The following is a 16,425-nucleotide window of genomic DNA, read 5'->3' on the forward strand; positions in this document are numbered from 1 at the left end:
AATCTCCAACCTCCACTACTTACAGAGGTTAGCAATAAAGTCTCAAAATTTCTCCCTGCAAAATTACTCCTCATAGAAGACTATAATGCAATCTTGGACCCGGTACGCGATACCTCTAACCCTAATAGATCTGCGAATTTAGACCTAATAACTGGGCCTCTGCCCTCTCCCTACCTAAAATATGGAGGTGGAAAAAAAACTCCTCCAAAACCCTGTATTCACATTTTTCTACAACACATAAATCCTCTTCCCGGATTGATTTAGCATTTGGGAACGCGGATTTGTTATGTAACGTTATTTTGGCCAACTATCTACCAAGTGGGCTTTCGGACCACGCCCCCCTTGAAATTAATCTCTCCCTTAATTATACAGCTAACAGAAGTATTTGGAGGTTGGATCCAAAATGGATTTCTGATGAAAGCATAAGCAAACATATAACACCTATCCTCCAGTCATATTGGGAAATTAATGAGGGTTCGGCATGTGATACAATTGTATGGGATGCATTCAAAGCCACTCTGCGAGGAGAATATATCTCTCAAATCAGTGCCCACAGGAAAGAGTTCAACCAAGAATTAGAGAACCTGCAGACTGCTGAGTCTGTAGCTTCACAAACCTTTGCCGATTCTGGTTATGACTCTGACTTCTTGCAACTAATGCAAGCCAAACGGAACCTAAATTTGCACATGACTGATATCACTAAATCTTCTCTCACAGAGTGGCGTCAAGAATTATTCGAAAAAGGGGATAAAAATGCCAAGCTCTTAGCCAATGTTTCCAGAGACCAGGCTGCTCGATCAGTTATTCCAGAAATTAATCTTCCTTCAGGCGGCACCACCTCTGTCCCCGACATAGTAGAGTGCTTCCAAAATTATTACACTGATCTCTACAAATCCCACTTTGTGAGTACTCACGCTACTATGAATAGCCATCTAGATCAAATAGAACTACCGATGTTGTCCACTGAACAAGCCCAGACTCTTGAAGCTGACATCCAAGAAGATGAAATAATAGACACCATTACCTCCTTCCCTTGCAATAAATCCCCCGGCCCTGACGGCATCCCGATTGAATTTTATAAAAGATACTCCCGACTTATTGCCCCCCAAAAAAACTATATATAATTCTTCCCTTATGGAGGGCTCCCCCCCCCCCACCTCGTTTTATCAGGCCCATCTAATACTTATCCCTAAACCAGACAAAGATCCCCTTGAATGTCAATCCTACAGACCAATCTCCCTCCTTAATAATGACCTCAAGATATTAACAAAAGTTATTACCACAAGGTTAAACCAAATTATCACAGAACTCATTAGCTCAGACCAGACAGGGTTCATCCCTAAAAAGACAACCGACATAAACCTCAGAAGGCTCTTCACCCACATACAACTCAATGCAGATTCTCCAACCCCTAAGGCCCTGGCCTTTGTTGAGATTCAGAAGGCCTTTGATTCCGTAGAGTGGAGCTACCTATGGGCTACCCTCGCTAGATTTAGCTTCAGGCAAAAACTGATCTCGTGGATCCAAGCTATATATAAATCTCCCTCTACTAATATTAAAATAGGCAATATCCTTTCAGAACCAATCATGCTATACCGTGGCACTCGGCAGGGGTGCCCTCTTTCTCCGGCCCTCTTCGCCCTAGCAATGGAGTCAATAGCTGCATCCCTTCGACAAAGTCCTGCTATTTCGGGCTTTCGGGTCGGGGGGCTGGAGTAGAGGGTATCCTTGTACGCTGACGATCTCGTCATCTATCTCGAGGACACAGATAGCTCCATTGTCGGTGTCCTAGACATCTTTGAAAAATTCCTGCCTTTTACTGGCCTCGGAGTCAATTGGAGGAAGTCTAAACTTCTTCCACTTACACCAATATCCACCTCATCATCTACCCTTGAGGTGGTATCTAACACCAAATACCTCGGTATACAGATCACCAACAATGTAGCTGACTTCTATGATTATAACCTCTTGCCCTTAATATCCCACACTAAGGAATGTCTAAATGAATGGCAAATCCTTCCTTTATCCTTAATTGGAAGAATAAACTTAATAAAAATGAAAATACTACCTCGCCTACTTTACGTTTTTAGGAACTGCCCTATCTGGGTCCCCAAAATTTTTTTTGCCCAACTCAATTCACTTTTTCTCAGTTTTATATGGAACAAAAAAGCCCCCAGAATAAGTCTCCAAAAACTCCAGAGGCCGTGGACGGAGGGGGGGGCTAGCCTTCCCTCACTTACAGAAATATTATATCGCTAGCATCCTTGTAACTGCAAACTGGTGGCTTTGCCCAGATGAAACTAACGCAGCGACAGTCCTGGAAGCCGCTCAACTTGGCTCCTATGAAGCCTTATCGCAGCTCCTTTATTGAGGTCTCCAAGCCCCTTACCCCATATCTACATCCATGAAAACAGTAATCAAGGCGTGGAATCTGGTGCACACATGGGACTCTCCTAAGACCAAAACGTTCTCACTTAAAACTCCACTTTGGAACAACCCTATCCTCAAAGACTTCTACACTATATACCCGATCCCATCATCTGGATTTCCAAAGGTGTCAGCCTTATCTCTCACATTACCTCCTCCGGTCTACTCGCAACCTTTGATTACCTGAAAGATGCTTATAACCTTCCCAACTCTCACTTTTTCCGGTTTCTCCAGATGCGACACGCATTTCAGGCCCAGTTTGGCTCATCTCCTCCACGTATCCGTTCATCTGAAGTCGAAGATACTCTCTCTAACAACAATCTCACTAAAGCACTATCTTTAATATATAAAAACGTTATCCTTATCACTGAACCCCATGTCTCGGTCTTTAAGGCTCCATGGATGGATATTGCTCCGTCTACTGATGATGAAGATTGGGAGGACGCATGGATTGTACCGTTTCAGCACTTAATAGCCACCAGAGACAGGCTCATCCAATTTAAAATACTGCACAGAGCTTACCTGACACCTGCTAGACTGGCCAAGCTTGATAGTTCCTACAATAATACCTGCTGGCGATGCAGCTCTCCTCAAGCTGACTTCGCCTACATCTTTTGGAACTGTCCTAGGCTTGCGCCTACATGGATCCTTGTATGTGACTTTATATCACAAATCTCTCAAGTTGCAGTGCAACCAGACCCCACCTGGTGCCTTCTTGGCCTGACCTCTTCACTTGCTCCAAGGAGAAACCAAAGAACGTTGCTCGGACTCACACTCTTCTACTACCGGAAAGCTATCGTCCTAAATTGGAAAGCAACAGACCCCCGACCATACAACAGTGGAAATCATTAATAAACAACTCTCTGCCTCTATATAAGGCAGCATACACCGCTAGAGGATGCCCTCAAAAATGTACAAAAGTTTGGAAGCCCTGGATAGATAAAGCAGAATCTAACTGAACTAGGCACTTGAGCCTTTGTCTTGCCTTAAGATTATTAAACCGAGGTGTGACTTCGGTGGGGGGGGGGGGGGGGGTCGGATGCCTTCGGATGGAGTGCAGGGGTGGGTGGTTGAGGGCAGCGATGGTCTTTTTCTGTGTTGTGTAGTGTATGTCTGTTCAGATGCCTCCCTGTCTGCGTACAGGGAAGAGGTGTCTGGAGTTTGTATGTCTTCTTTACTAAAAACAAAGAAAAATAAAATTTTCAAAAAAAGAGTCTTAAAACCACTGCGCCTGTGCGGCCATGTCCTCGCTCCTGCTGACGTCACCATAAGCGTACTGCACAGGCGCAGACCATACGAGGACTGCGCAATACACTCCTGGTGACGTCGGCGGGAGTGAGGATGCGGACGTGCAGTGGTTTTCCGACTTTAAAGTCGGAAATTCCAGAAGTGAACTGCAGGTGAGGACCGGAGCATCGGTGAGTTAAAAATGATTGTTTAAACATTTTACCTTTTTGGATGTGACTTTCACATCCAAAAGGCTGCTGCTGCACGCCCCTATGTAAAGAGGGTATACAACTAATATTTTTTAAAATTATAAGATTGTAAATAGTGATGGACGCAAAACTAAACCTTTATTTCCAAATCAAATATTGGCGCCATACATTGTTATAGGGACATAATTTAAATGGTGTAATAACCGGGACAAATGGGTAAATAAAATACGTAGGTTTTAATTATAGCAGCATGTATTATTTTAAAACTATAATGGCCTGAAACTAAGAAATAATGATTTTTTTTCCATTTTTTTCTTAATATTCCTAATAAAATGCATTTAGAAAAAAATAATTCTTAGCAAAATGTACCACCCAAAGAAAGCCTACGGTAATTGGTGGCGGAAAAAAGAAGATATAGATCAATTCATTGTGATAATTAGTGATAACGTTATTGGCGAATGAATGGGAGGTGAAAATTGCTCGGATGCATAAGGTTAAAAAACGACTGAAGCGGTGAAGTGGTTAAAGCCTGATGACACTATTGACAGAGAGAGGAGTTTTAAGCATGCAGCGAGTAGAGTAAGGAAGGTGCCACTGCTAAATTCCTTTCAGGGCCCAGGCATGCTGTCAGGAAGACTTGCATTTTACAAAAACGAATGAACCCTGCAGTGCTTTGCGTTGCAGAACTGCCGCCATTCAAACTCAATGAGTGGAACAGCTCTGCATTGTGCACAGAATGCATGCACCAGTGTGTAGACAGAATAGACTGCTGTATAATGCACTAGTGCAGTGGTTCTCAAACATTTTTTGGTGAAGGCTCCCTTGATGGCTTTGACATTTTTTTTTTAAGGCAACCCTCAGCAAAATCAACTACCAACATGTCGTTATTGACCCTCATTAGGCAGCAACCTCCCTTCCCCTAAGTATCTAGTGATACTTATTAGGCAGCATTCCCCCTCCAAGAATTCAATGACTGAACATAACCCCTCCCTCCCCAGCAGCAACCCTTCCTCCAAATAGTCATTGACTCCCTATCAGGTAGCAACCCCCTCCAACTAATAAGTAACCCCTCCTTAGGCAGCATCATCCACTCCAGTTAGTCAGTGAGGCAGCATTGCCCCTATTATGCAGCACCCCCTCCCCCCCCCCCCCACCAAGTGAACATGACAAGGATAAAGAGAGGATCTTGTAGAGCATATAGACATTTTCCCACATGGGGACTGCAGTTAATTATGCAGCATCACTTCAGCACCCACTCCAGATTTTAAGTGACCCCCATTAAGCTGGACAAACATTTCCTTACCTATTCCAAGCCAAGGTGCACTGACCCGCTGCTCCAACCAGATTCCTCTGCTGTCCAACTTCAACCACGGCTGCCAGGACTAAGGCCTCTTTTCCATGGACTGTTGAACTGTGTAGTAAGCAAGCAGTTGCCAGACAGCAGTGAGCAGTTGTGAGTGTTTGAGAGGCATTTCACTGCCTATAAACTCTCCGTGCAAAAGAGGCCTAAAGGTTAACTGGCAGGTAATTCAGCCGTATTGTAAATGGCACATGACAAAGAGTCATGAAGAGGGGGTGAGTATAAGAAGAATGCCTTGGCCTGCACTTAGCTGGGACGATCTGCCAGGCAAACTGCTAGTTGACACATTGAGGGCCACCCTACACATCCTAGATTATTGGCAGTGTTAGCCCCAATCAGCAAACTGAGATTAATATTTAGTCTTCCACAGATCTAACTTTACCTTTATTAGTAACCATAGGAGGGATATGAGGGCTGACAAGTACTCTGTGACAAACAACCGGACCATTAAGCAATAATTTACTTCAGCTGTACTCTTTCAGTGACCCGTACGCTCTTAAATTTTAACTATGGGTTCTACAGTATATTTCTGTGTCACACAAGTGATGATCAGCAATTACTCGTCAGGAAATTATCGCTTAGGCCCAGGGGCGTAGCAATAGGGGTTGCAGAGGGTAGCGACCGCATCGGGGCCCTTGGGTCAGAGGGGCCCCCGAAGGGCCCTCCGTCAACTACAGTATTAGCTCTCTATTGGTCCTATGCACATAATAATTACTTCTATAGATACTTTGAATAGTGGTAATCCTTAACAAACTGTTTCCCATCCTTTTTTTGCACCTCTGAAAACTGTAGTTGCCCTTGGCAGGTTTTGGTGCGCCGTATCAATTGTTACGTATAGAGTGCTTGGGGGGGGCCCCATTGTAAAACTTGCATCGGGGCCCACTGCTCCTTAGCTACGCCACTGCTTAGGCCTGAAACCCACTAGGAGAGCTTTTCTGAGGGCTTTGAAAAACTTTTGCTAATGTAATGCTATGGGTGTGATCCCACTAGAAGGAAATGATTTTATAAAAATCCCCCATAGCATTGCATTAGCAAGAGCTTTTTCAAATCACTAGCGCTTCAAAAAGGCTGCTAGTGGGTGCTGCTAGCTTATTGTGGGGCACCTAACATATTAATTAGTAAGGCATACCACATTATGTAAAACCATTTGTAATGTCTGTATTGTAATGTTTCTCTATTTCAAAAACTGACAACATGCACTACTTTTCTGCATGCTGCAAATGAATAACACTTAATTTATTTCAATGAGAACACATGTACTGGTTTTTGATTTTTTTTATATGCATTTTTATGCAAAATTATACCCGATTATGTGTTTCCTATTCCTGTCTTATGAATATTGATGGGTACAAAAAATATACTTCAAGAATATATATAAAAAAAGGCTTAAAAACCCGCACAAATGCATACGCAGAAAAACGTGTGCTTTCTCACCATCAATCAAAAGCACTGTATGTAGAAAATGACCCTTTTCCACTGCATGTTTTCTGATCTGATTTTTGGAATGCATGTGCTTGACCAACCGCAAGGACAACACTGGAGTAAAAAAAGCACTGCCATTAGCCTGTATGATTCAATCATCCTTGAAATGCAGCGCATGCTATGAGATTTCCACATACCATATGTGTTTGAATATTGGAAAATACAAAAAAAAAAAAAAAAAATGTTCACACAAGTTAATGTAATTGATGGAGGAAATGCACACAGTGATGCACTGTTTTTTTTTTTTCTGCCTGGGAAAAATGCATTCAGGTGTGAACCAGCCCATTAACCACTTGCCGACCGCCCACAGCCCATGGGCGGCGGCAAAGTGGACGCCTAAAGGACCGCAATACGCCTTCAGGCGGCGCGTCCTTTAGGCATGCCGGGGGAGCGATCGCGTCATTGATGACGCGCGCTTCCCCCGGCAACTGGCTCCGCCCACCCGCCGTAACATCCCGCCGGCCATACGGAAGCGCCGGCGGGATGTTAACCCCGCGATCGCCGCTACAAAGTGTATAATACACTTTGTAATGTATACAAAGTGTATTATACAGGCTGCCTCCTGCCCTGGTGGTCCCAGTGTCCGAGGGACCACCAGGGCAGGCTGCAGCCACCCTAGTCTGCACCCAAACACACTGATCTGCCCCCCCCGCCCACTGATCGCCCACAGCACCCCTCAGACCCCCCCCCCCTGCCCACCCCCCAGACCCCTGTTTGCACCCAATCACCCCCCTAATAACCCATCAATCACTCCCTGTCACTATCTGTCAACGCTATTTTTTTTTTATCCCCCCCCCTGCCCCCTGCCCCCTCCTGATCAACCCCCCACCCCTCAGATTCTCCCCAGACCCCCCCCAGACCCCCCCCCCCCCCCCTGTGTACTGTATGCATCTATCTTCCCTGATAACCTGTCAATCACCCGTCAATCACCCGTCAATCACCCGTCAATCACCCCCTGTCACTGCCACCCATCAATCAGCCCCTAACCTGCCCCTTGCGGGCAATCTGATCACCCCCCCACACCAATAGATCGCCCGCAGATCCGACATCAGATCACCTCCCAAATCCATTGTTTACATCTATTCTCTCCTCTAAACACCCACTAATTACCCATCAATCACCCCCTATCACCACCTGTCACTTTTACCTATCAGATCAGACCCTAATCTGCCCCTTGCGGGCACCCAATCACCCGCCCACACGCTCAGATTGCCCTCTGACCCCCCCTTATCAATTCACCAGTGCATTAATTACATCTGTTCTTCCCTGTAATAACCCACTGATCACCTGTCAATCACCTGCCAATCACCTATCACCCATCAATCACCCCCTGTCACTGCCACCCATCAATCAGCCCCTAACCTGCCCCTTGCGGGCAATCTGATCACCCACCCACACCATTAGATCGCCCGCAAACCCGCCGTCAGATTACCTCCCAAATGTATTGTTTACATCTGTTATCTTCTCTAAACACCCACTAATTACCCATCAATCACCCATCAATCACCCCCTATCACCACCTGTCACTGTTACCTATCAGATCAGACCCTAAGCTGCCCCTTGCGGGCACCCAATCACCCGCCCACACGCTCAGATTGCCCTCAGACCCCCCCCCCTTATCAATTCACCAGTGCATTAATTACATCTGTCCTTCCCTGTAATAACCCACTGATCACCTGTCAATCACCTGCCAATCACCTATCACCCATCAATCACCCCCTGTCACTGCCACCCAACAATCAGCCCCTAACCTGCCCCTTGCGGGCAAACTGATCACCCACCCACACCAATAGATCGCCCGCAGATCCGACATCAGATCACCACCCAAGCGCAGTGTTTCCATCTATTCTCTTCTCTAAACACCCACTAATTACCCATCAATCACCCATCAATCACCCCCTATCACCACCTGTCACTGTTACCCATCAGATCAGACCCTAATCTGCCCCTTGCGGGCACCCAATCACCCGCCTACACGCTCAGATTGCCCTCAGACCCCCCCTTATCAATTCGCCAGGGCATTATTTACATCTGTCCTTCCCTGTAATAACCCACTGATCACCTGTCAATCACCTGTCAATCACCCATCAATCACCCCCTGTCACTGCCACCCATCAATCACCCCTGTCACTGCCACCCATCAATCAGCCCCTAACCTGCCCCTTGCGGGCAAACTGATCACCCACCCACACCAATAGATCGCCCGCAGATCCGACGTCCGATCACCTCCCAAGTGCAGTGTTCACATCTGTTCTCTACCCTAAACACCCACTAATTACCCATCAATCACCCCCTGTCACTGCTACCTATCAGATTAGACCCCTATCTGCCCCTAGGGCACTCAATCACCCGCCCACACCCTCAGAATGCCCTCAGACCCCAGCCCTGATCACCTCGCCAGTGCATTGCTTGCATCTATTCCCCCCTCTAATCACACCTTGAGACACCCATCAATCACCTCCTGTCACCCCCTAGCACACCTACCCATCAGATCAGGCCCTAATTTGCCCCGTGTGGGCTCCTGATCACTCGGCCAAACCCTCAGATCCCCCTCAGACCCCCTTCCGATCACCTCCCCAGTGCATTGATTGCATCTATTTTCCCCTCTAACCACCCCCTGAGACACCCATCAATCACCTCCTGTCACCCCCCTAGCACTCCTATCCATCAGATCAGGCCCAATACAACCTGTCATCTAAAAGGCCACCCTGCTTATGACCGGTTCCACAAAATTCGCCCCCTCATAGACCACCTGTCATCAAAATTTGCAGATGCTTATACCCCTGAACAGTCATTTTGAGACATTTGGTTTCCAGACTACTCACGGTTTTGGGCCCGTAAAATGCCAGGGCGGTATAGGAACCCCACAAGTGACCCCATTTTAGAAAAAAAGACACCCCAAGGTATTCTGTTAGGTGTATGACGAGTTCATAGAAGATTTTATTTTTTGTCAAAAGTTAGCGGAAATTGATTTTTATTGGGTTTTTTTCACAAAGTGTCATTTTTCACTAACTTGTGACAAAAAATAAAATCTTCTATGAACTCGCCATACACCTAACGGAATACCTTGGGGTGTCTTCTTTCTAAAATGGGGTCACTTGTGGGGTTCCTATACTGCCCTGGCATTTTAGGGGCCCTAAACCGCGAGGAGTAGTCTAGAAAACAAATGCCTCAAAATGACCCGTGACTAGGACGTTGGGCCCCTTAGCGCACCTAGGCTGCAAAAAAGTGTCACACATGTGGTACCGCCGTACTCAGGAAAAGTAGTATAATGTGTTTTGGGGTGTATTTTTACACATACCCATGCTGGGTGGGAGAAATACCTCTGTAAATGACAATCTTTTGATTTTTTTTTTTTTACACACAATTGTCCATTTACAGAGTTATTTCTCCCACCCAGCATGGGTATGTGTAAAAATACACCCCAAAACACATTGTACTACTTCTCCCGAGTACGGCGATACCACATGTGTGGCACTTTTTTGCACCCTAACTGCGCTAAAGGGCCCAAAGTCCAATGAGTACCTTTAGGATTTCACAGGTCATTTTGCGGAATTTGATTTCCAGACTACTCCTCACGGTTTAGGGCCCCTAAAATGCCAGTTCAGTATAGGAACCCCACAAATGACCCCATTTTAGAAAGAAGACACCTCAAGGTATTCCGTTAGGAGTATGGTGAGTTCATAGAAGATTTTATTTTTTGTCAAAAGTTAGCGGAAAATTGATTTTTATTGTTTTTTTCACAAACTTTTGACAAAAAATAAAATCTTCTATGAACTCACCATACTCCTAACGGAATACCTTTGGGTGTCTTCTTTCTAGAATTGGGTCATTTGTGGGGTTCCTATACTGCCCTGGCATTTTAGGGGCCCTAAACCGTGAGGAGTAGTCTGGAAATCAAATTCCGCAAAATGACTTGTGAAATCCTAAAGGTACTCATTGGACTTTGGGCCCTTTAGCGCAGTTAGGGTGCAAAAAAGTGCCACACATGTGGTATCGCCGTACTCGGGAGAAGTAGTACAATGTGTTTTGGGGTGTATTTTTACACATACCCATGCTGGGTGGGAGAAATAACTCTGTAAATGGACAATTGTGTGTAAAAAAAATGAAAAAATTGTCATTTACAGAGATATTTCTCCCACCCAGCATGGGTATGTGTAAAAATACACCCCAAAACACATTCTACTACTTCTCTTGAGTACGGCAATACCACATGTGTGGCACTTTTTTGCAGCCTAACTGCGCTAAGGGGCTTAAAGTCCAATGAGCACCTTTAGGCTTTACAGGGGTGCTTACAAATTAGCACCCCCCAAAATGCGAGGACAGTAAACACCCCACAAATGACCCCATTTTGGAAAGTAGACACTTCAAGGTATTCAGAGAGGGGCATGGTGAGTCCGTGGCAGATTTCATTTTTTTTTGTCGCAAGTTAGAAGAAATGGATTCTTTTTTTTTTTCTTTTTTTTTTGTCACAAAGTGTCATTTTCCGCTTACGTGTGACAAAAAATAATATCTTCTATGAACTCACTATGCCTCTCAGTGAATACTTTGGGATGTCTTCTTTCCAAAATGGGGTCATTTGGGGGGTATTTATACTATCCTGGAATTCTAGCCCCTCATGAAACATGACAGGGGGTCAGAAAAGTCCCAGATGCTTGAAAATGGCAAAATTCACTTTTTGCACCATAGTTTGTAAACGCTATAACTTTTACCCAAACCAATAAATATACACTGAATGGTTTTTTTCTTATCAAAAACATGTTTGTCCTCATTTTTCGCGCTGCATGTATACAGAAATTTTACTTTATTTGAAAATTGTCAGCACAGAAAGTTAAAAAAATCATTTTTTTGCCAAAATTCATGTCTTTTTTGATGAATATAATAAAAAGTAAAAATCGCAGGAGCAATCAAATAGCACCAAAAGAAAGCTTTATTAGTGACAAGAAAAGGAGCCAAAATTCATTTAGGTGGTAGGTTGTATGAGCGAGCAATAAACCGTGAAAGCTGCAGTGGTCTGAATGGAAAAAAAGTGGCCGGTCCTTAAGGGGTAGAAAGACTGTGGTCCTCAAGTGGTTAATTAACATGAATTCTCATTTTTATTTTGCAAAAAATATGCACAAAAACAGACAAGTGTTCAAGGCCCATTCACACTAAAAGCACTTTTCTGAGTGTTTTGCGATTGATTCGCTTTTTTAAAAATCGCTCCCATTCACTTACATTTAAATCGTGGTAAAAATCGCACCAAAAATCGGGTTTTTTTTTCCCGCAATTTCTAACACGATTTTAATGAAAGTGAATGGGAGCGATTTAAAAAAAAAAAAAAAAAAAAAAAAAAAAAAAAAAAAAAAAAAAAAAAATCGCTCCCATTCACTTTCATTAAAATCGTGTTAGAAATTGCGGGAAAAAAAAACCCGATTTTTGGTGCGATTTTTACCACGATTTAAATGTAAGTGAATGGGAGCGATTTTTAAAAAAGCGAATCAATCGCAAAACACTCAGAAAAGTGCTTTTAGTGTGAATGGGCCTTAATGCTGCCGAATTCTGTTTGATTTTATCTTGGTGATGAAACGAACTGTTGAAAAAAAAATGAAATCACACCATGAAAATTAAAAATCGCACAGAAAAGCACTTAATAATTCTTTTTTTTTGGAGGGGGGGGGGGGGGGGGGGGCGAGGGAATTTCCATTGAAAATCACAAACAGTAAGGGCCCACTCACACTTGCCGCTAGCTGTTTGCTCAGGCGATTTTTGGCTTTTAACAAAAAATAAATAAATAAAAATCGCCATTCACACTTGCCGAATTTTGCGATTAGCGCTTCTATAGCACTAAATGCAATTGCCGGGTAATTGCCTGAAAATGGTGCAGGATACAAATTTGCATTTGGCGATTTGCGTTAATCGCTGGCGATTAACGCACATCGCCCAAGTGAGAACGGGCCCATAGGGAATTATGGCACTAGCGCTTTAAACAGTGCTAGCGCTTGAGCGTTTTGCCAAAATCACCGGCAAAATGCTCACGTGTGAATAGGCCCTATAGGTTCTGAAGGCAATTTTAAAACATTAGTGAAATGTGAAATAGGAGCCACACTGCTCTAGTGTGTAGAAACCTTAGGCTAGGTTCACAGTGGGCTATTGCAGTGCGTCATAATAGCCATATTGTAATGCAGAACAACACACTGCTATGCAAAAGTAATGCAACATTTACAGTGCGGCTGTAGCGGTGCAGTCTGAGTGTGGTTTCATTAACACACTGCATGTAGGACATTTACCGCATAACGCCAGCGTTAACAGTACGGTTGTGCATACTTTCTATTGACCGCATGATTCGATCTATGCAATGCGCGGATAATGTTCAGGGAATGCAACGCAACTCTCACTGTGAGCCTAATAAAAAGGATCTGTAATGAAAAAAAAACCCTTTGGGGTATACTTACCTCAGGAGGGGGAAGCCTCTGGATCCTAACAAGGCTTCCCCCGTCTTCCGGTGGCCTGGCAATCCAGCGCTGTCCCCCCGAAGTGCAGTGAGGTCAATATTTACCTACCGCGATCCCGCGCACTATCGTTTCTTCGTACAGGTCAGGAAGTGAACACTTTGACCCGGTAAATAATAAATACAATGTATTTATTCTTAAAAACACAAATGCAATTGCTACACAAAGCGATTTTGTGAGCATTTTGCGTTTTTCCTATACTTTCCATTGAGGCAGAATCACTTCAGAAATGGTCCACGCACCGCTTTACTGAATGGACAGCACACGACCCGCGCTGATATGAACATTCTAATAGACATTCATTGCACAAGCGTTTGGTGGGAGATAAACCCCCCCCCCCCCGAAAACGCCAAAACTGTCAGACTGGGTGCACACTTGTCAGTGCGTGCAAGGTCGCGTTTTCTGTCATGTGCATTTTGTGTGCCTTTGCGTTTTTTCCACGCACATGCGTTCGCTTGCATTTTGCGTGCACTTTAATGAGTTTGCTGTTTGCATATAGAAAACACAAATGCGTTTTCCAAATCACTAGGAAATCAACAGGAAGCAGAAATACATCAGAAAACTGTAAAAAAAAAAAAAAAAAAAAAAAAAAAAATATAAAAAAAACGCATGAAAAATGTATACAACACGCATAACATTGTGTCACTATTGACTTTCATTATGTGCGTTTTTGAAAAGTTTTAAAAACACGCATATTATAAAACACATATGCATTTTTTATATGCATTTTTTTTATGCGGCCCATTGACTAACATTATATGCATAAGCGCTGCGTTTTCTGCAATACTAGCATTTCTGTTCCCAGCCTCATATACAATCCCTGCTACCGCTTGATGCATACTGATGCTGGAGCTTGCTATGCAGATAACTGGCTTATGCAACTGTATTAACAATTTGCTAGCTGGCAAATGCATGAACAGTGTTTTATGCTTGCCAGCTTTTTGACAATTTATGGCACAGACCTCTCTGAACTTACTATGTGACCCTGCAATATAATTATATACATACATATACATATATATATACACATACATATATATATGTGTGTATGTGTGCATGTATATATATATTATATATATATATATATATATACATATATATACATATATACATATATACATATATACATATATACATATATACATATATACATATATATATATATATATATATATATATATATATATATATATATATATATATATATACATACATATACATATACATATACATACATACATACACATATTATATATACATACACACATATACACATACATATTAATATTAGAGACGTCCATTTAATATACTGCACAGTAGAGTGTTATTAAATCACAAGTATGTTTATCTGCATTAAATTCGAGTCATTTGCAGTGACTGAACACATCCGACTATGTGCTTATTGATATCTAGCTCAGAGATTGTCCGCATTGTCTTTAATGTGTTTTTTTATGACACTGGATGTGTATAAAGATTTATATGGAATATATTTTTGTATTGAACATATAATGATCTTTAGACAAGTTTACATTTTTAAATTTTTAGTATTTCAAAATGCTTGCAAAACCGCTGCAAGTGGGTTCCAGGCCAAATACATGTCAACATTATTATTATTATTTCTTTATAAAGCGCCAACATATGCCGTGGCGCGATACAATGTAAGAAAACAAACAAGGGATACATCATGATACAATGATATACATCAAATATGAACACTGGTACAAAATACAGAACAGGTGATTACAATAGCAGATGTAACATGATGTCAAGGAATACTAACCACAGTTAGGGGGGAAAAACATATACAGATACACAAAGAAATAAAATATACATTCATTAAAGTGAATGGGAACCGCATTTAAAAAAAAAATGAAGCAAATACTTACCTAAGGAGAGGGAAGGCTCTGAGTCATATAGAGCCTTCAGTCTCCTCTCTCGGTGCGCTCTATCCTGTGCTGCGCCCCCCCCCCCCCCCCCAATCCCTAACCCCCCAGTTTCAATCCCCCGGCGAAAGGGTATTTGGAAGTCTTCAGGAGCCGTGTCCTCCATACTGCATACTGCACAGGCGTGAGCGTGCAAGAGAGCGTGCTTGCGGAGGTGCAGTACAGGGCCGCCGTTCTTCAGGAGCACTCGGGCTCCCTGAAGACTTCTGAAGCCTCCTTCTGCCGGGTAAAGCAGTATTTGACTAATTTAGTCAAATACTGCTACCGGGCGAGCCAGCACTGGCACGACGTTACCAGGAGAGGAGCGGGAAGGTTCTATAGGACCCAGAGCCTTCCCTCGCCTTGGGTAAGTATCTATCATTTTTTTTTAAAAGCGGTTCCCATTCACTTTAAGGACTATTTTTGTTAGACTTAGGCTGGTTTCACAGTGGGACGTTAAAGTCCCACGTTACAGCAGCCAGTAACGCAGCCTAACTCACAGCACTGTAAAATCAATGTGCTGTTCACAGTGCACACGTTGCACTACATAGTAACACAGCACGTTTAAACAAAGTGCTGCATGCTGTACGTCATACTGGGCTAAGCCACGTTAGACTGTTTGCACATGCTCAGTAATGTTGGAGAAGGAGGTGTTGTTCCTCCTCCTCCTCCTACATGGCTAATTAATATTCACTGCACTGTGGTGACTCGTGGTGGTACTGTAGTGTTGTCCGGATCATGAACGAATCGTTCATTTGATCCGGATCTTTTCTGTGAGTCGAATCATCCGGATCATCACAATGAAAGATTCAGTTCACAGTGGATGTCTGTCTGGAAGAAACAAGAACATAGGCCTGGTGCACACCAAAGGAGTTTTTCTGAGCGTTTTGCGTTTTTAAATCTGCTGCTAATGTTATCCTATGTGTCTGTGCACACTGGAGCAATGAGGTTTTGTAAAAAAAAAACCATAGCATTACATTGGGAAGAGCTTTTAGAGGTTTTAAAAGCTCTTCCCAATGTAATGCTATGGGTTTTTTTTACAAAACCTCATTGCTCCAGTGTGCACAGACACATAGGATAACATTAGCAGCAGATTGAAAAACTCAAAACGCTCAGAAAAACTCCTCTGGTGTGTTCCAGGCCATACAGAATGTACAGTGCAGGGATAGTCCTGTCCTGCTAGTCATTTCACCCAGTCTGCTTCCCTAGTAAAATGATTCAAATGATTCGGTTCAAAGATCCGGCTCTTTTCAATGATCCGATTTAAATGATCCGAATCTTTAAAAAGACCGGACTTCCTATCACTA

At 43.3% G+C, this 16,425-nt stretch overlaps 1 protein-coding gene across 3 annotated transcripts in view; it reads right to left on the reverse strand.

The window, feature by feature from the left end:
* Window positions 1-16,425, reverse strand: part of LOC137547666 (broad substrate specificity ATP-binding cassette transporter ABCG2-like) — a 228,864-nt gene that overhangs the window by 191,905 nt on the left and 20,534 nt on the right. The window contains exon 1 of one of the 3 annotated variants that reach the window (XM_068271111.1): window positions 5,167-5,252. The exons of 1 other annotated variant lie outside the window; for it this stretch is intronic. The gene's annotated coding sequence lies outside the window, so the exon portion shown is untranslated. Of the gene's footprint in view, window positions 1-5,166; window positions 5,253-16,425 lie in introns of those variants that run through there. One more of the 3 variants, XM_068271109.1, reaches the window with a different exon arrangement.

The sequence above is a fragment of the Hyperolius riggenbachi genome, chromosome 1 (assembly GCF_040937935.1).
Source record: "Hyperolius riggenbachi isolate aHypRig1 chromosome 1, aHypRig1.pri, whole genome shotgun sequence".
Classification (NCBI taxonomy): Eukaryota; Metazoa; Chordata; class Amphibia; order Anura; family Hyperoliidae; genus Hyperolius; species Hyperolius riggenbachi.